The sequence below is a fragment of the Dendrobates tinctorius genome, unplaced genomic scaffold (genome assembly GCF_039654945.1).
Source record: "Dendrobates tinctorius isolate UK_male_01 unplaced genomic scaffold, ASM3965494v1 ptg000250l, whole genome shotgun sequence".
NCBI lineage: Eukaryota > Metazoa > Chordata > Amphibia > Anura > Dendrobatidae > Dendrobates > Dendrobates tinctorius.
Window position 1 is genome coordinate 36592004 of NW_027361917.1, and position 21113 is coordinate 36613116.

Genomic DNA, 21113 nt, shown 5'->3' on the forward strand with positions numbered 1-21113 from the left:
CAAGTGTGAACATTAGCAGAAAAACTTAGCTTTAGGTGACTGGAACAGAGCTGAAAACAAAGACCTGACAAGCCAGAAGGAATCACCAGCACCAGACTAGGGCGTCGGCTGTCTTAAATCCAGTCTGAGATTCCTGAGGTCCATTCGTCATCCTCATTATCAGGTGGCAGATGTCTACTGATTAAATCAGCCTCACTACCTCCAGTTACCACCAGAGGGAGCCTGGAAGGAGAACTCACAACTGGTGGACCGGAAAATGAACTCACAACAAATCCCCATACTAACATATATTAACTTCCCAAGACTGATTGGGAACGTTTTTGAGCATGTAAGATCGATGTAAATACTTTTATGCCCAAAAATGACAAAAGCATTCTAAGAATGATGCCTTTATTGACAAACCAGAAAAAAATACTGTATATTTGCAAGCTTTCAGAGCACAGGGGCTCCTACTGCAGGCGGGATTAAAAATGAATTAATAAGACTAGAGTACAACGTTTAGGAGATATTACAACAGGACATTTATAGTGGAAACTGAAAGGAAAAGAGCGCAATAGGGTCTTATCTGAGAAAATCGAGAAGTAAAACAATTAATTATACTCACCCTATGTAGGAGAGTAGCAGGCATAAAGGAACAAGGTCAGCTTGCTGCACATCCAAATGAACACGCTGTGGCCATAAATCTTCAGATTCACTAGTAGGATTTTTTATGGATTAAACGTGCGCTGCCAGACCATCACTCCTCACAAGTTGTGTGCTTAATACATTTATTTCCCAACACGTTTCGAAGTTAAAAACCTCTTCTTCAGGGGATGACATGTACCCCCTGAAGAAGAGGTTTTTAACTTCGAAACGCGTTGGGAAATAAATATATTAAGCACACAACTTGTGAGGAGTGATGGTCTGGCAGCGCACGTTTAATCCATAAAAAATCCTACTAGTGAACAGGACATTTATAACTGACGTAGAAGGGATGATGCTTCCTAAACATAAGCCAAGAAAATCAAATTAGGCTTATTTAAATGGAGAGGTGGTGGGAATAGTTATCCACTAGACTTTAGTTATCTAGAGTCAGTCTAGTGGACGTGTGAATCGTGTCCATGTAAGTAATTAATCCAGGTGTTAAATTGACTCCTATTGTCAAATAATTGAACTTCCTTATAAGTTTGAATTCCCAGATTCTTCTCTCTCTCTGTCCTCCTTAAAATGGTCTTTTTTTCAGAGTTTCAGAAGTGTTTCGGGGATCTCAGAAGTGCCTCTAAAATGTTAGAGCAGCTCTAAGTCCATCATAAGAGTTCCTCAAATTCATTTTGTGGTTATTGAGAATAGAATACACAGGTAAGTGATTTCCAACTCTCTCTAAAGAATTCTGAAGAGTTCAATGAATTTATAGGCTTTATAAATGTAGATATTCTGTGTATAAATGTAGGCGTTTTTAACATGATAAATGGCAGATAGAAAGATATCTGTGTACTAAGTAAAGACACTGCCTTTATCTGCCCAACTTAGTCACATCCTTTAACCCCTTCCTGACATCCGACGTACTATCCCGTCCACGGTACCCGGGCCTGTATGACCGTGGACGGGATAGTACGTCTACCGCGATCAGCGGCGCCCACGTGGTGAGCGCCGCTGATCGCGGCCGGGTGTCAGCTGATTATCACAGCTGACACCCGGCACTATGTGTCAGGGGCGGTCACGGACCGCCCCCGACACGTTAACCCCTTGCACACCGCGATCAAACATGATCGCGGTGTACCGGGAGTTAAAGGGAAGCATCGGCAGGGAGGGGGCTCCCTCCGTGCTTCCCTGAGCCCCCCACGGCAGCGCAATGTGCAGCGCTGCTGCGGGGGGCTCCTATCCTCCAGGCCCCCGAATCCAAGATGGCGACGGGGGCCTTCGGGGACCTGAGGAAGCTGGCTTCCTCAGTGCCTGCAAAGCGCAGGCAAGAGGAAGTCTTCTTCAATGCCTGTGACAGATTGCTGATCTGTCACAGTGATCTGTGATGTGACAGATCAGCGATCTGTCACAGGACAGTGATGTCCCACCTGGGACTATAAAGTAAAAAAAAAAATTAAAAAAAAATGTAAAAATAAATTTAAAAAAATCGCCAAATAAATTAGAAAAAAAAAAAAATATTCCCTCAATAAATCCATTTTTTGGAAATAATAAAAAAAACAACAATAAAAGTACACATATTAGGTATTGCCGCGTCCGTAATGACCCGCCCTATAAAACTGTCCCATTAGTTAACCCTTTTAGCGAACCCCTTAAAAAATAAAAATAAAAAACGACGCAAAAAATAATGATTTATTATCATACCGCCAAACAAAAAGTGTAATAACGTGCGATCAAAAAGACGCATATAAATATCCATGGTACCGCTGAAAACGTCATCTTGTCCCGCAAAAAACGAGCCACCACACAGCATCATCAGCGAAAAATTAAAAAAGTTATAGGTCGCAGAATAAAGCGATGCAAAAATAATTATTTTTTATATAAAATAGTTTTCATTGCATAAAACCGACAAAAACATAAAAAACGACCTAAATGAGGTATCGCTGTAACCGTACTGACCCGAAGAATAAAACCGCTTTATCAATTTTACCGCACGCGGAACGGTGTAAACGCACCCCCCCAAAAGAAATTCATGAAACGCTGGTTTTTGTTCATTCTGCGTCCCAAAAATAGGAATAAAAAGCGATCAAAAAATGTCACGTGCCCGAAAATGGTACCAATAAAAACGTCAACTCGTCCCGCAAAAAATAAGACCTCACATGACTCAGTGGGTCAAAATACGGAAAAATTATAGCTCTCAAAATGTGGTGATGCAAAAACTATTTTACAATAAAAAGCGTCTTTTAGCGTGTGACAGCCGCCAAACATAAAAACCGCCATAAATAGTAAGTCAAACCCCCCGTTATCACCCCCTTAGTTAGGGAAAAATAATAAAACTAAAAAAAAAGTATTTATCTCCATTTTCCAGTTAGGGTAAGGCTGTGTGCACACGCTGCGGATTAGGTGCGGATTCATCCGCGCGGATTTTGTAAAATCCGCAGGTGAAATCGCAGGTCAAAAGACCTGCGGTTTTACCTGCGGATTGCTCTGCGGTTTTGTCCTGCGGTTTTTCATCTCAATAGAGGAGATGGCAAACCGCAGGAGAATCCGCAGAAAGAATTGACATGTCAATTCTTTCTGCGGATTGAAAACCGCAGATAATCCGCGCGGAAAATTCCGCACCGTCTGCACTGCGGTTTTTGATTCCCATAGGGAATCATGGTACTGTACACCGCAGCAGAAACTGCTGCGGGTCCGCAGCAGCCAAAACCGCTGCGGAACCGCAGCAAAATCCACAGCGTGTGCACACAGCCTTAGGGTTAGGGCTAGGGTTAGGGCTAGGGTTAGGGCTAGGGTTAGGGCTCAGATTAGGGTTAGGGGTGTGTTGGGGTTAGGGTTGGAGTTATAATTGGGGGTTTCCACTGTTTGGGCACATCAGGGGCTCTCCAAATGCAACATGGCGTCTGATCTCAATTCCAGCCAATTCTGAGTTGAAAAAGTCAAATGGTGCTCCTTCCCTTCCAAGCTCTGCCATGCGCCCAAACAGTGTTTTACCCCCACATGTAGGGTATCAGCCTACTCAGGACAAATTGCAAAACAATTTTTGGGGTCCAATTTCTCCTGTTACCCTTAGGAAAATAAAAAATTGGGGGCAAAAATATCATTTTTGTGGAAAAAAATGATTTTTTTATTTTCACGTCCGAGTGTTATAAACTTCTGTGAAGCACTTGGGGGTTCAAAGTGCTCACCACACATCTAGATAAGTTCCGTGGGGGGTCTAGTGTCCAAAATGGGGTCACTTGTGGGGAGTTTCAATAGTTTAGGTACATCAGGGGCTCTCCAAACGCACATGACACCCGCAGACCATTCCATCAAAGTCTGCATTCCAAAACGTCACTGCTTCCCTTCCGAGCCCCGACGTGTGTCCATACAGTAGTTTTCTCCCACATATGGGGTGTCAGCGTACTCAGGCCAAATTGGACAACAACTTTTGGGGGTCCAATTTCTCCTGTTACCCTTGGGAAAATGAAAAAATTGGGGACTAATTGATCATGTTTCTGGAAAAAATACGATTTTTTTATTTTCATGCCCTGGCATTATAAACTTCAGTGAAGCCCTTGGGGGTTCAAAGTGCTCACCTCACATCTAGATAAGTTCCTTAGTGGGTCTAGTTTTCAAAATGGGGTCATTTGTGGGGGGTTTCCACTGTTTAGGTACATTAGGGGCTCTCCAAAGGCAACATGACACCCGCAGACCATTCCATCAAAGTCTGCATTCCAAAACGTCACTACTTCCCTTCCGAGCCCCGACGTGTGCCCATACAGTAGTTTTCTCCCACATATGGGGTATCAGCATACTCAGGACAAATTGGACAACAACTTTTGGGGTCCAATTTCTCCTGGTACCCTTGGGAAAATAAAAAAATGGTGACTAAAAGATCATGTTTGTGGAAAAAATACAAATTTTTTATTTTCACGCCCGGGCGTTATAAACTTCTGTGAAGCACTGGGGGGTTCAAAGTGCTCACCACACATCTAGATAAGTTCCTTGGGGGGTCTAGTTTACAAAATGGTGTCATTTGTGGGGGGTTTCCACTGTTTAGGTACATTAGGGGCTCTCCAAAGGCAACATGACACCCGCAGACCATTCCATCAAAGTCTGCATTCCAAAACGTCACTACTTCCCTTCCGAGCCCCGACGTGTGCCCATACAGTAGTTTTCTCCCACATATGGGGTATCAGCATACTCAGGACAAATTGGACAACAACTTTTGGGGTCCAATTTCTCCTGGTACCCTTGGGAAAATAAAAAAATGGTGACTAAAAGATCATGTTTGTGGAAAAAATATGAATTATTTATTTTCACGCCCGGGCATTATAAACTTCTGTGAAGCACTGGGGGGTTCAAAGTGCTCACCACACATCTAGATAAGTTCCTTAGGGGGTCTAGTTTCCAAAATGGTGTCATTTGTGGGGGGTTTCCACTGTTTAGGTACATCAGGGGTTTTCCAATCGCGACATGGTGTCCGATCTCAATTCCAGCCAAAAACGTCAAATGGCGCTGCTTCCCTTCCAAGCTCTGCCATGCGCCCAAATAGTGGTTTACCCCCACATGTGGGGTATCAGCGTACTCAGAACAAATTGCACAATAACTTTTATGGTCCTGTTACCCTTGGAAAAATAAGAATTGAGGGTGAAAAGATCATGTTTGTGGAAAAAATATGATTTTTTAATTGTATGGCTTTATGTTATAAACTTCTGTGAAGCCCATGGGGGTTCAAAGCTCTCACCACACATCTAGATAAGTTCCTTAGGGGGTCTAGTTTCCAAAATGGTGTCATTTGTGGGGGATTTCCACTGTTTTGGTACATCAGGGGTTTTCCAAACGCGACATGGTGTCCGATCTCAATTCCAGCCAAAAACGTCAAATGGCGCTGCTTCCCTTCCGAGCTCTGCCATGCGCCCAAATAGTGGTTCACCCCCACATGTGGGGTATCAGCGTACTCAGAACAAATTGCACAATAACTTTTACGGTCCTGTTACCCTTGGAAAAATAAGAATTGAGGGTGAAAAGATCATGTTTGTGGAAAAAATATGATTTTTTAATTGTATGGCTTTATGTTATAAACTTCTGTGAAGCCTATGGGGGTTCAAAGTTCTCACCACACATCTAGATAAGTTCCCTAGGGGGTCTAGTTTCCAAAATGGTGTCATTTGTGGGGATTTCCACTGTTTTGGTACATCAGGGGTTTTCCAAACGCGACATGGTGTCCGATCTCAATTCCAGCCAAAAACGTCAAATGGCGCTGCTTCCCTTCCGAGCTCTGCCATGCGCCCAAATAGTGGTTTACCCCCACATGTGGGGTATCAGCGTACTCAGGACAAATTGCACAATAACTTTTAGGGTCCTGTTACCCTTGGAAAAATAAGAATTGAGGGTGAAAAGATCATTTTTGTGGAAAAAATATGATTTTTTAATTGTATGGCTTTATGTTATAAACTTCTGTGAAGCCCATGGGGGTTCAAAGTTCTCACCACACATCTAGATAAGTTCCTTAGGGGGTCTAGTTTCCAAAATGGTGTCATTTGTGGGGGGTTTCCACTGTTTTGGTACATCAGGGGTTTTCCAAAAGCGACATGGTGTCCGATCTCAATTCCAGCCAAAAACGTCAAATGGCACTGCTTCCCTTCCGAGCTCTGCCATGCGCCCAAATAGTGGTTTACCCCCACATGTGGGGTATCAGCGTACTCAGGACAAATTGCACAATAACTTTTATGGTCCTGTTACCCTTGGGAAAATAAAAATTGGGGTGAAAAGATCATTTTTGTGGAAAAAATATGATTTTTTAATTGTACCGCTGTACGTTATAAACTTCTGTAAAGCCCTTGTGGGTTCAAAGTTCTCACCACATATCTAGATAAGTTCCTTGGGGGGTCTAGTTTCCAAAATGGGGTCACTTGTAGGGGGTTTCCACTGTTTAGGTACATCAGGGACTCTCCAAACGTGACATGGCGTCCGATCTGAATTCCAGCCAATTTTGCATTGAAAAAGTCAAACAGCGCTCCTTCCATTCTGAGCTCTGCCATGCGCCGAAACAGTCGTTCCCCCCCACAAATCAGGTATCAGCGTACTCAGGACAAATTGCACAATAACTTTTGCAGTCCAATTTCTCCTGTTACCCTTGGTAAAATAAAAAAAATTGAACCTGAAGTATTTTTTTTGTGAAAAAAAGTTAGATGTTCATTTCTTTTTAAATATTCAAAAAAATTCCTGTGACGCACCTAATGGGTTAATAAACTTCTTGAATGTGGTTTTGAGCACCTTAAGGGGTTCAGTTTTTAGAATGGTGTCACTTTTTGGTATTTTCTATCATATAGACCCCTCAAAGTGGCTTCAAATGTGATGTGGTTCTAAAAATAAAATGGTGTTGTAAAAATGAGAAATCGCTGGTCAACTTTTAACCCTTATAACTTCCTAACAAAAAAAAATTTTGGTTCCAAAATTGTGCTGATGTAAAGTAAACATGTGGGAAATGTTACTTATCAAGTTTTTTGTGTGCCGTATCTCTGTGATTTAAGGGCATAAAAATTCAAAGTTGGAGAATTGCGAAATTTTCAAAATTTTTGCCAAATTTCCATTTTTTTCACAAATAAACGCAAGTTATTTGAATGAAATTTTACCACTAACATGAAGTACAATATGTCACGAGAAAACAATGTCAGAATCACCGGGATCAATGGAAGTGTTCCAGAGTTATGACCTCATAAAGGTACAGTGGTCAGAATTGTAAAAATTGGCCCGGTCATGAACGTGCAAACCACCCTTGGGGGTGAAGGGGTTAACAAGCCTTTGTTTCAGTGTGTTCTTGTGAAAATTACCATACCCTATGACATTACACTTTACTTACTTTAACACCCACATAATGTGATAAGGTCCACTGAGTTACTACGCATATAGTAATTATAACACTTGTGTCCCCCTACAATAATAATAAGGTCCCCTGAGTCCACTCCACATATACCAGCAATTCACCATGAGCCCCTCACATATGCTAATAATGCCCTGCGTCCATCCCAAATATATTAATAATGCCACCAGATTCCTACCACATACTGTATATTAATAATTTACCCTGATTCCCCCCAACATATACTAATAATGCCCCCTCCTGTGAATCTCCCCCATACATTAATAATGTTTCCTGGATCCACGGTACATATAATAATATTCCTTATGCTCCGCACACAAAAATGAAAAGAATTTTCCTTCAGCAGCAAAATCATCAATTCTTCAAGATACATTTGAATGCAGTGTTTGAGGGAACTAAGGAGAGAATGTTTTTCTAAACATCTTGGAAAACTAACCACAGATTTTTTTGTGGATGAGGGCATGCATAGATCTTTCCTTCTCGTCATGTAATCTCAGGCAGACTCAATGATGTTGAGATAATTGCTCTTTAGGAGGCATATCATCACTTCCAGGTTCCATTGTTCTACTTTATACTAAAGACAGTTTTTAATGACATTGGCTACATGTTTGGGGTCATTATCCTGCTGCAGAATAAATTTGGATCCAATCAAATGCCTCACTGATGGTATTGCATGATGGATGTGCCTGTATTTCTCAGCATTTAGGACATCTGTAATCTTGACCAAATTCCCAACCTCATTTACTGAAATTTGCAAGAAACTTCTGTGATGCTTCACTGTTGTCTGCAGACTCCCATATTGTACTGTTCTCCATATCTTCAGCTAATAAGCTGCCTTTTGTTACAACTAAATATTTCAGATTTTGACTCATTGATCTAGAGCATCTGCTGTTATTTTTCTGCATCCTAGTTAATGTTTTTGTGCATATCGGAGTGATATGGTCTTGTTTACATGCAAAGGTATAACTTTTTGTCAGCAATTCTTCCATGAAGACCACTTTTGGCCTGAGTTTCCCAAAAATAGATGGGTATAGCTGGTTGTTGACAGTTCTGAGACAATGGCACTGCTCGACATCTTCCAATTTCAAATGGAAATAAGAACAATGTGTCTTTCATTTGCAGCACTACGTTTTCATGGCCGACCAATATGTCTACGTTCCTCAGTGTTGCACATTTCTTGTTTTGAAAGCTAAAAAAATACAAACAGATAATTATCAACCATGCAATATGATCAGGGAGGCGTCTGATTGACTTCAAATTCACGCTGCAGCAGCACAATGACCACACACATACAGCCAATGTTATTAAGAACGGCCTTCAGTTTAACCCCTTAATATGCAATAACGGATATATCCATAATAGGATGCCTCCCCCTTTTTTGTGCGGGCTCCAGAGTTGAGCCCACACCTTTTCCGTCACATATGAAAAATTAGAACAATTGGAGTCATGAGAACTGTCTGTAAAGTATATCAAAAATAGTTTATTTATACATAGACAAGAGATATAAGTAGCTATAAAATCACTGAAGTATTAGGGACACAAATATTATATAGGTAAAATTTACTGTGAAGGATACAGGAAAAAAGGAGGTCTGGGAGAAAACACTACAATGGGAGTAGATGATTTTCATGCTTATGGGAGTTTTTCTGTCAGTCATTTCTGATGCCGTCAGATATTGTATACATTGAATTGTGCTTTGATTTAAAATATTTACTTTTCCGGAACATAACAGCTGACCTGATCAGCTGTCATGTGCCCCTAACAGCCGTGGGTGGAATCGCTATGTGTAACACAAGTGATCAGACGATTGCAGCTTCAGGTTTCCTAAGGAGACTATTAAAGCAAGTAAAAAGCAAAAAAGAAAATTTAAAAATATAAAAGTTAAAATCATCCCCCTTTTGCCCTATTCAAAAAAAAAATTGATGCGTTGAGAAACACCCGATCAAAATATAAAAAGAATTAATCCAATTGGTAAACGGCGAAACAAAATCAAAGGACCAGAATTACGATTTTTTTTTTGGTCGCTGTAACATTGCAGTAAAATGCAATAACGGGCAATCAAAACATTGTACCTACTCCAATATGGTTTCACTAAAAATGTCAGTTCGGCACGCAAAAAAATAAGTCCTGACCCAACCCAAGATCACGAAAAATAGAAACCCTACAGATCTCTGAAAATGGCAACTATTTTTTATTTTTTTTTATAAACATTTGGATGTTTTTTCACTACTTAAATAAAAAAGAACCTATAGATGTTTGGTATCTGATACTTATAATGACTTGGAGAATCATAATGGCAGGTCAGTTTTAGCATTTAGTGAACACGGTAACATACATAGTAACATAGTAACATAGTTTTGAAGGCTGAAGGAAGACCTTATGTTCATCTAGTTCAGCCTATTTTTAGTGCAGCTGTTCTGCATTGTTGATCCTGGGGAAGGCAAAAAACCCACAGAGTAGAAGTCAATTTTCTCCAAAGGGAAAAAAAATCCTTCCCCTAAGCTGGGTCAACCATCTACCTATAATATTATGTTATTCGTAACCTTCTATACTGTTACTCATAAGAAAAGCATCCATTCCTTTCTTAAATTCATTCAGTGAGTTGGCCATCACCACTTCCTCAGGAAGAGAATTCCAGAGCCTCACTGCTCTTACTGTGAAGAACCCTCTTCTATGCTGGTGCAGAAATTGTCTTTCCTCCAAACGAAGAGAATGCCCCTTGTTCTTGTCACAGTCCTTGGTACAAACAGTTCATTGGATAGATCTCTGTATTGCCCTCTGACATACCTGTACATATATATTAAGTCTCCCCTAAGTCTTCTCTTTTCTAGAGTAAATAGGCCTAATTTTGATAACCTTTCTGGGTATTGTAGTGAACCAACTCCATTTATCATTTTAGTAGCCCGCCTTTGAACCCTTTCAAGTTCAGTAATGTCTTTCTTGAGCACCGGGATCCAAAATTATACACAATACTCCAAGTGTGGTCTGACGAGTGATTTGTACAGAGGGAGAATTATGTTTTCATCTCGTGTCCCCAGACCTCTTCTAATGCATCCCATGACCCTATTTGCTTTGGTGGCAGCTGCCTGACACTGGGCACTCCAATTTAGCTTCTTATTGACTAAGATGCCTAAGTCTTTTTCCATGTCTGATTTCCCCAGCAGTTTCCCATTTAGTAAGTAATTATAGCATCTGTTTCTCCTTCCCATGTGCATAACCTTACACTTATATGTGTTAAACCTCATTTGCCATTTTTCAGCCCAATTCTCCAATTTACTCAAATCTGTCTGTAGTTGCAAACTGTCCTCCTTTGTGTTAACTACCTTACATTGCAAATACTGATATTTTACTGTGTAAGCCATCCAGTAAATCATTAATAAATATATTAAATAGTAGGGGGCCCAATACAGAACCCTGTGGTACCCCACTAGTAACCCTGGCCCAATCTGAGTATGTACCATTAATAACCACTCTTTGTTTTCTATCACTAAGCCAGCTACCTACCCATCTACACACATTTTCCCCTAGCCCAAGCTTTCTCATCTTACTTACCAATCTTTTATGTGGGACAGTGTCAAATGCTTTAGAGAAGTCGAGGTAAATGACATCCAATGATTCTCCTTGGTCCATTTGAGAGCTTACATCCTCATAGAAGTTGATCAGGTTCGTTTGACAGGAGCGATCCTTCATAAATCCATGTTGATATGGAGTTAAACATTTATTAACATTGAGATATTCAATAATGGTATCCCTTAGAAACCCTTCAAAAATTTTACCCACAACAGATGTTAAGCTTACTGGCCTATAGTTTTCAGGTTCCCTTTTACACCCCTTTTTGAATATTTTGCTTGCCGCCAATCAAAAGGAACAGACCCTGTTTCTATAGAGTCTTTAAATGTAAGGAATAGAGGCCTGTCTATCATATGACTTAACTCCCTTAATACCCGAGGGTGAATGCCATCAGGGCCTGGTGATTTGTCAATTTTAATCTTACTAAGGCGGTTCTGCACTTCTTCCTGGGCTAGTCAGGTAATACTTAATGGGGAGTTTACATTATCACTCTGCATTTCCCCTGGCAAATCCTTTTTTGTGTGAACACTGTTGAGAAAAAAGTATTTAAAACATTTACTTTTCCCACATCACTCTCTATGATTTCACCCTCATTGTTCTTTAAAGGGCCGACACCATCAATTTTAATCATTTTACTGTTTATATAATTAAAAAATAGTTTGGGGTTTGTTTTACTTTCCTTAGCAATGAGTCTCTCAGTTTCCACTTTTGCTAAATGTAATTGTTTTTTACACATTTTATTTTTTTCTCTATAACTTTTTAATGCTTCTTCATTGCCTTCTTGTTTTAGCTTCCTAAATGCCTTGTTCTTGTTATTTATTTCCCTTTTTACATCCTTATTTAGCCACATTGGTGTTCTCCTGTTCCTAGCTCTTTTATTTCTGTACGGTATGGCTAGCTCGCAGTGGGTGTGTAAAACTGATATAAATATTTCTCATTTATTTTCTGTGCTGCTATTTTTGAGGACATTGTCCCAATCAATTCGGCGAAGGTCCTCTCTAAGCTGATCAAACTTTGCTTTCCTGAAATTCAGCGTTTTTGTAACCCCCTTCCAGGGCACCTTACTGAAGGACAAGTGGAATTGTATTATATTGTGGTCACTGTTCCCTAGGTGCCCATCGACTCGTACTTCTGTTATTCTATCTGGCCTGTTGCTTAAAATTAAGTCCAGAAGGGCTGTCCCTCTAGTTGGGCCCTGCACAAGTTGTGACAGATAATTATCCTTGGTTACTGACAGAAATTGGTTTCCTTTCTGAGATACGCAGGTTTCAGTTTTCCAGTCTATGTCGGAGTAGTTGAAGTCCCCCATAATAATCACCTCATTGTGATTTGCTGCTTTGTCTATTTGTTTCAATAATACATTTTCAGTGGTTTCTGTTATATTTGGTGGCTTATAACAAACCCCTAGGAGGATTTTATTACTTTTCTCTCCTTGTATCTCCACCCATAGAGACTCCACCTCTTCATTTCCCTCTTGTATATCTTCTCTTAATGTGGGCTTTAAAGTGGACTTTATATATAAACAGACTCCACCCGTTTCCTGTTTTTACGATCCCTCCTAAACAAATCATATCCTTGCAAGTTAGCCGCCCAGTCATAGCTGTCGTCTAACCATGTCTTAGTTATTCCTACTATGTCGTATTTTTCCTCACACATTGCCAACTCCAGATCTTCAATCTTATTGGTCAGGCTTCTTGCATTGGTCAGCATGCAGGAAAGAAGTTTTGCTTCATTTTTCTTAGCTTCCTTCTGAGTACCCTGTCTTGGGTCCTCTTTACCACATCTAGTATCCTTGATTAGTTTGTCCTTCTGCTGCATGTTCTGCTGTTTTTCCTCCCATCCCCTCTTCTTCTAGTTTAAAAAAAAATTGTGGAATTGCACTTTTTTGCAATTTCATTGCACTTTTTTTGCACTTTCCCAGTACATGATATGGTAAAATTAATAGTACCGTTCAAAAGCACAACTCGTTCCGCAAAAAAACAGCCTTCACACGGCCTTATTGATGGAAAAGTAAGGAAGTTATGGCTCTAGGAAGAAGGGGAACAAAAAACAGAAATTCAAAACAGAAATACCTCCTGTTATGATGAGTCACCGAAGGAGGAAAAAACAAAATACTAGCTAAGTCCAGAAAAAACAGAGAGGTTGGCAGCTATCGGATTGCTGACCCCTGAACCTATCCACAACAACTAGCAGTAGCCGTGGGGGTTTCCTACGGTGCCCTAGACCCCTCGATCACAGCCGGAGAACTACATAGCCTAAAGACAGAAAGGGGAAAAACTAAACTGCCCCAGAGCAGACCCCAAAGCAATAGGCAGCCCCCAACATATAATGACGGTGAAGCAAGATGAAAACACTAACACAGATAGAAAGATAGGTTGAGCAAATGATGGGGCCCAAGCTAACTAAATAGGACAGGATAGGAAAGCCGCTGTCTGCCAACCGCAAAAACCCTATCCAAAATGTGCCAACCGACTGATAGGAAAAACAGGCCCTGAAGTCGCTAGGCTTCAAATGACTATATCAGCACTCAGGTATATTCTGAAGACAGAGCAAAAGATCAACAGATCAGAGACAAAAATGGAATTCAGCTCACCCCCGGCCGGGGATGGCAGAACTCCCAAAAAACAAGGCAAAACAAAAACAAAACTGAAGTGTACAAAGCAGAGCAGAAAAACTTAGCTTTGAGACGCAGGAATCAGACTGGTCTCCAAGAATCCAGCAGGATCACCAGCAAGGCAGAAGGGCGTCGGCTGCCTTATATCCAGTCCTCAATTCCAGCCACCCAGTCATCATCTAGCTGCCCAGGTGTTTGGTAATAAGCCTCACTACCTTCCTTCACCAGAGGAGGGAGTTTATCAGACCTCAACGGTGAAGGGAAAAATGAACTCACAACAGCCTCCATTCATGAAGGAGTTAAAGAAAAAAAAATTCTATGTAATGATATGACCCGAAAAGTGCCCTGAAGTCCGCATCATCGAGTTTGTCTGGGATTACATGAAGAGACAGTGGTTACATGTTCAAGATGTTTGGAACAACTTCCCTACCAAGTTACAAAAACTGTGTGCAAGTGTTCATAGAAGAATTGATGGTTTGATTCCGTCTATAAGAAAAGGGGGTCATTGGTCACACCAAATATTGATTTGATTTAGATTTCTCTTTTGATCATTTACTTCACTTTTTTTAATTGATAATAATAAACTATTTAACACTTTTTTGAAAGCATTCTTACTTTGAAGAATATTTCTACACCTGCCTAACTTTCTTGTAGCACTATATGTACTCATGTAACCCCCAGATCCTGAAAAGTCTGACTACCTGTCTTTGCTATCCTGTCCTATCATTATCTAGACCTCCGGTTGTTTTACTATAGCTATGAACCCGTCAGAATTATTATCAAAAGTATACAGTGACCATTTCTTCTTTGGTCCTCTGCTGTAGGTATGGGTTTAGGTTTATAAACCAAGCTGCTCACTGCTCTTTCACACCACTATATCATGTACATATATAGGATATTTGCCATTATTTGCAGGTGATGTCACTTATCATATTTTACTGACACTCAATGTTTTCCTTGTTTGAAAAATGTAGGTACTTTTTGTTCTAATGCATAATTTACAAACAAACACCAAGGGTAATGAGAGTTGCTCTAGTGTCAGATATTTCAAAAGTGTGCCTTTTATACAAAAACACCTAATTACCAATGTGACCATCCTCCGTTCACATCTCAATTAATATTCTGCATGTTTGAGACTATCAAATTACTTTAGAAGTGTAAAGTGACTTACTGCATTTCTTCAAGGGCAGCTCAGGAGAAAAGATTGCACTGAATTAATATAAAGTAAAACCAACCAGTAGAAAATAAAATATGGAGAAACGTTATGTTAGCAGATTTAATACTCTACTTACAGTATATATTTCTGTCTCTTTGTCTATGAATAAAGATATATTTAACATAACATGGCCACATATACCAAGACTAGAAGAAGAGAACCATATATATATATATATATATATATATAAAAAAAAACTAATTTTATTAATTACTTTAAAATTGTCAGTAAAAAAACACATCAATATTGACACTACAATAGTACCCCAACATAGGGGACGCACGCCACAAATAGATCAAAGGTTATTAGTTTGTGAAAAACACACAAATAAATCTATAGGCTTATATAAGAAATATGTGTTTTTGCATCCTTTTAAAATACAGTTCCATGACAGAGAAAAGGGGCTATTCGTGTTATAAACAGTGCCTAAAGCATCTCATAGCATAACATATATCCTTCCTGAATCACTTCCTGTATTAATTATTTCAAGTGCAACATAACTAATATATAGCCCAATTAGAAAAATAGTGCTTCATATAACATCATTCATAAGGTAACCCACATATTTCTCAATATATTACTTACAAATAAGTCTCTATCAGTGTGTAAATAGTGGCGGTGCTCCCCAGCGCCCCGACGCGCATTTCGCCCGCTAGCTTCTTCCGGGGGCGTGACTATAAGGGTATGAGAGGCGTTTATATATCCCCCTGAGCCAATAGGATGAATGCTTCCTTTATTCTCTAAGGTGCGTCCAGATTCTATGGCGCATGCGCCGGTATGGCTCTTCCGGGTTATCTTAAAACTACTTCCTGGCACCCGCTTTGTTTACTGCAGGAGAGGACGCCTGACAGTAACTATAGTAGCGCTGCCGGAAGTAGACCCAGAGCCGACCGACGCGCGCGCACAACCCGGCACCATTAATGAGAAAAATCTTCTAATGACATGGAGTGAAAATTAGTGCGCCCATTAAAAGGGGTTAACATAATAGAATGAAAAATTAATACAAAGTGCACTGTGCAAAAAAGACATAATATAATATAAGTAAAATATTAGTTTTATTAAGTAAAGTGCAATGAATGATGAAAATAATTATATAAATTATAAAAGTGCGCGGGTGAATGCGATAATAATGATACTACCCATATGTGTGGTGCAGAAAAAATATGAATAACAAATAAATATATATAAATAAATATAAATATATAATGCAATAGTAATAATAAAATATGAAGATCCCCAAATATCTTCATAATGTGAATTCTACACTGTGAGTGCATCAACAAGATAAAATATGATTTTAATCTATATTTCTAACCCCCACATTGCAATCCATGTATACTCTCACCAAATATAACCCCCCACGCAAATGACCCATAGATATTCAATAATGGATTATTATTGCCATTGAAATTTGTATAATAATAATTATCAATTATAACAACACCAATAACAATAATAGTAATATTCTTCTTTTTATCAATCTTCATCCTGAACTTCCATTTTCAAGGATTTGCGTGGCAGTGGGTCATAATGGATCAACTCCTACAAAAGGCTCCAAACTTCCTCATATTGGATCATGACAAAAACCTGAACTAAACATATAAAAAATATTAAGATCAAAATTAAAAACATACAAAAAATTAACTGAATATGTGAATTCCCCAGTTAAAGATCCAAACCCCATAAAAGATACCAATTATATAACTCTTATAGAAAAGCTGAAAACCCTAGGGTTTCATTTAAACCATTTGGATTTAGAGTACCCAGGCGGTAAATCCACCTGCTTTCACATTGGGCAAGGATTTTTCCCAAGTCCCCACCCCGAGGTCCTAAATTGATCTGATCTATGGCCTTAACCACCAAACCTCTAGCATTAGAATTGTGATACCTCTTAAAGTGTCTGGGTAGGGGCTTCATTCCAGTAACATCATCACAATCTTTCGCCTTCTCTATGTCCCTAACGTGTTCCCGTGTTCTTACCTTGAGTTCCCTCGTGGTAAGACCGATGTACACTTTTCGACACGGACATTGTGCATGATATATAAAGCCCTGAGACTGACAATCAAGATGTTTTCGTATCTCATAAATACGTGATCCATTGAAATTGCCAAAAGTTGTAGCTTTCTTATGATTCAGACACCCTTTACAAAGGCCACAGGGGAAAAAACCTGGCGTTTCCATATCAGGCTTCCTTGTTATGTTTTCAAAATGGCTATGGACCAAGGTATCTTTTAGAGTTCTTGATTTTTTAGCCACAAATGATGGTTGTTGTGGTAATATATTTTTTAAAAATGTATCAATCTGCAGTACCTTCCAATGCTTCTGAATGATCCCTTTCAGGTCATTCCATTTATTGTTATACGTACTAATAAAACGTATTTGTTCTTTAGGTTCTTGTTTTTTTGAATATAAAGAACCGTATAACAATTCATTGCGTGGAGTCTTCGATGCTCTTAAATATCCTCGTCTGATCATTCTTTTACTATATCCCCTTTCAGTAAATCTCCTGGTAAGATCCATAGCTTGTTTTTGAAATGAATCCTCATGTGAACATATTCTTTTAGCCCGAAGAAATTGTCCCACGGGGATTCCACGAATTGTGGAAATTGGATGAGATGACTCTGCTGATAGAAAAGAATTGGTTGATGTCGCTTTTCTAAAAATGTCCGTATCTATGAGACCATCTGGACCAATTTTCAATTTAATGTCCAGAAAATCAATTTCTCTCCCATATTGAAACGTCAATTTAATGTTTTCATCATTAGTATTCAACTGCTGAATGAGATTATTTAATCCCTCCAGCGGACCATCCCAAAAGAACAGTACATCATCAATATACCTCATCCAGTTATGGACATGGTCCATTTCCTGGATGAGGTCACTCTGAAATATCTCCCTCTCCCATGCACCAAGAAACAAATTTGCATACGAGGGGGCACAAGACGCCCCCATCGCTGTACCCTGTATTTGCAGGTAACACTGACCATTAAAAATAAACACATTGTGTGTTAATAGAAATTCCAATAGGACCATAATAAGCTCAGTCAAGTTGGTACCTATCGAACTACTTTTTAAAAAGAATTCTACAGCCTTCAACCCATCTTGGTGTCGTATCGATGTATACAGGGACTCCATGTCCGCCGTAACAATAACCGAGTTGTCATCTATATACAATTGATCCAATCTTTGCAAGGCTGACGTGGTGTCCCTAATATACGACGGTAATTCGACCACCAATGGTTTCAGGAAGTAATCTATGATCTTTCCAATAATTTCGCAAAGTCCATTGTTACCTGAAACAATTGGGCGACCTGGAGGGTCAATTGGATTCTTGTGTATTTTCGGTATTAAGTATAGGGTCGGGAGTCTAGGTTTATTACTTCGAATTTCATCCAACAATTTTTTAGAAATGATCCCTTGTGAGAAAGCTTTATCCAAAATGTCTACCAAAAGACTCTGAAAAGAGGATAAAGGATTGTAAGTTAACTTTTGATAACATCTCTTATCATTTAATTGACTATTTGCTTGTCTTATATACTGTAGTGTTGGCCAGATCACTATATTTCCTCCTTTGTCAGAAGGTTTAAACACTACATCTTTCCAAGATTCCATTTCACTAATGGCCTCTATTTCACTTTTAGTCAGATTAGATCTCCCTCCTTGTTTTTGTGCTAATAATTCAATATCATTGGTTACCAGTTTTGTAAATATTTCGACCGCAGGGCATAATCCCAACGCTGGAAAATTTTGTGATCTAATAAACTGATTAGTAGGAATCATACTCACCTCCGATATGCCAATATTTTCTTCTTCAAGAGAAATCAGAGCTTCCATGGCTTCTTTCTCTTTATCCGACTGCTGAGAATCATCATTCTGAAGCCTTGATGCATGCAATTTTTTCAGTATTAATTTTCTTGCAAACAAATGTGTGTCTTTCACCGACGTGAACGAGTCTAATTTTTTGGAAGGAGAAAAAGTTAAACCACGTTCTAAAACAGTTACTTGAGTAGCCGTTAAAACATGATTAGACAAATTGATTACCTGATATTGATCTCTTATTTTTTGTCCTTTTTGTACTTTATGGAACATTTCTGGAAATTTCCTAATTTTCTCCTTATTTTTATGAGGAAAATCTCGTGATGATTCCATCTCACTTGTAGAAGTACTACTTTCCATTTCAGATGCACTTGATATATCAGATTGTTTTCTTTTTTTATTACTCTTTTTTTGTGTTTCTCCTCCTTTATTGAGCTGCCATCGGTAAATTCTATTGGAATCAAAATCTTCTACATCACGTTGATATTTTTTAAGTTTCTCCTGACATACCTTCTCCTCCCATTTTGATACATCCATTTCAAGGTCTTTAGACCACTTGGCAAACTGATCACTGGCCATATCTTTAGAAATGGAATTAGATAGAATATCCAATTCCTTATCCATTTCAGTTAAACAAGACGTATTACTGTCAATTAAAATCTCTCTAAATTCAAAAGAACATTTTGATGCCACCATTATCCATCTCTTTGTCAATTCTTGTTCACCAAGATCATATGTGGGGTATAACTGAATTCTCAGTCCCCTGGGTATTATCTTTTTTTCCAAATAGTTTTCTAGTGAGGACCTATTCCACCATAATTTAATTTTTTTCTGTAACATATTTCTATATTTATGCATAAGGTCCTTGATTTCATAAGAGGTATCATGCGAAACAATGGGGGTACTACGTGAAAATAGATCCGTGGCCTTAGAACGCCAGGCATTTTCCCTAGCTTTTAAATCCATGCTTAGGACCACCTGTTATAAAAAACAGTATTTTAATCAATTAAATCCAAATTTGTCCAATAATCATCATATGGCACTTCCAAACACATATATTTAACATAGCATGGCCACATATACCAAGACTAGAAGAAGAGAACCATATATATATAAAAAAAAAACTAATTTTATTCATTACTTTAAAATTGTCAGTAAAAAAACACATCAATATTGACACTACAATAGTACCCCAACATAGGAGACGCACGCCACAAATAGATCAAAGGTTATTAGTTTGTGAAAAACACACAAATAAATCTATAGGCTTATATAAGAAATATGTGTTTTTGCATCCTTTTAAAATACAGTTCCATGACAGAGAAAAGGGGCTATGCGTGTTATAAACAGTGCCTAAAGCATCTCATAGCATAACATATATCCTTCCTGAATCACTTCCTGTATTAATTATTTCAAGTGCAACATAACTAATATATAGCCCAATTAGAAAAATAGTGCTTCATATAACATCATTCATAAGGTAACCCACATATTTCTCAATATATTACTTACAAATAAGTCTCTATCAGAGTGTAAATAGTGGCGGTGCTCCCCAGCGCCCCGATGCGCGTTTCGCCCGCTAGCTTCTTCCGGGGGCGTGACTATAAGGGTATGAGAGGCGTTTATATATCCCCCTGAGCCAATAGGATGAATGCTTCCTTTATTCTCTAAGGTGCGTCCAGATTCTATGGCGCATGCGCCGGTATGGCTCTTCCGGGTTATCTTAAAACTACTTCCTGGCACCCGCTTTGGTTACTGCAGGAGAGGACGCCTGGCAGTAACTATAGTAGCGCTGCCGGAAGTAGACCCAGAGCCGACCGACGCGCGCGCACAACCCGGCACCATTAATGAGAAAAGTCTTCTAATGACATGGAGTGAAAATTAGTGCGCCCATTAAAAGGGGTTAACATAATAGAATGAAAAATTAATACAAAGTGCACTGTGCAAAAAAGACATAATATAATATAAGTAAAATATTAGTTTTATTAAGTAAAGTGCAATGAATGATGAAAATAATTATATAAATTATAAAAGTGCGCGGGTGAATGCGATAATAATGATACTACCCATATGTGTGGTGCAGAAAAAATATGAATAACAAATAAATATATTTGTGCAGGGCAGGGCACAAATCAGATTATCTAAAGCTGAAAATGAATTGAGGCTTGCAAGAGATGTCAAAAGCAATAATAAAGGATTTTGGGGATATGTCAAAAGTAAAAGAAAAGTCAAAGATGCTATAGGATTTTTACAGGATGAAAATGATGAAATGGTAAGACAGGATGTTGAGAAGGCTGAACTTTTAAATTCCTATTTTGCATCTGTTTTCTCTCAGAAAGGAAATGTAACATCAACTGTTATTCACTGTCCTATTAAGGGAATAGAAGAATCCAGGATATCTATAAACAGAA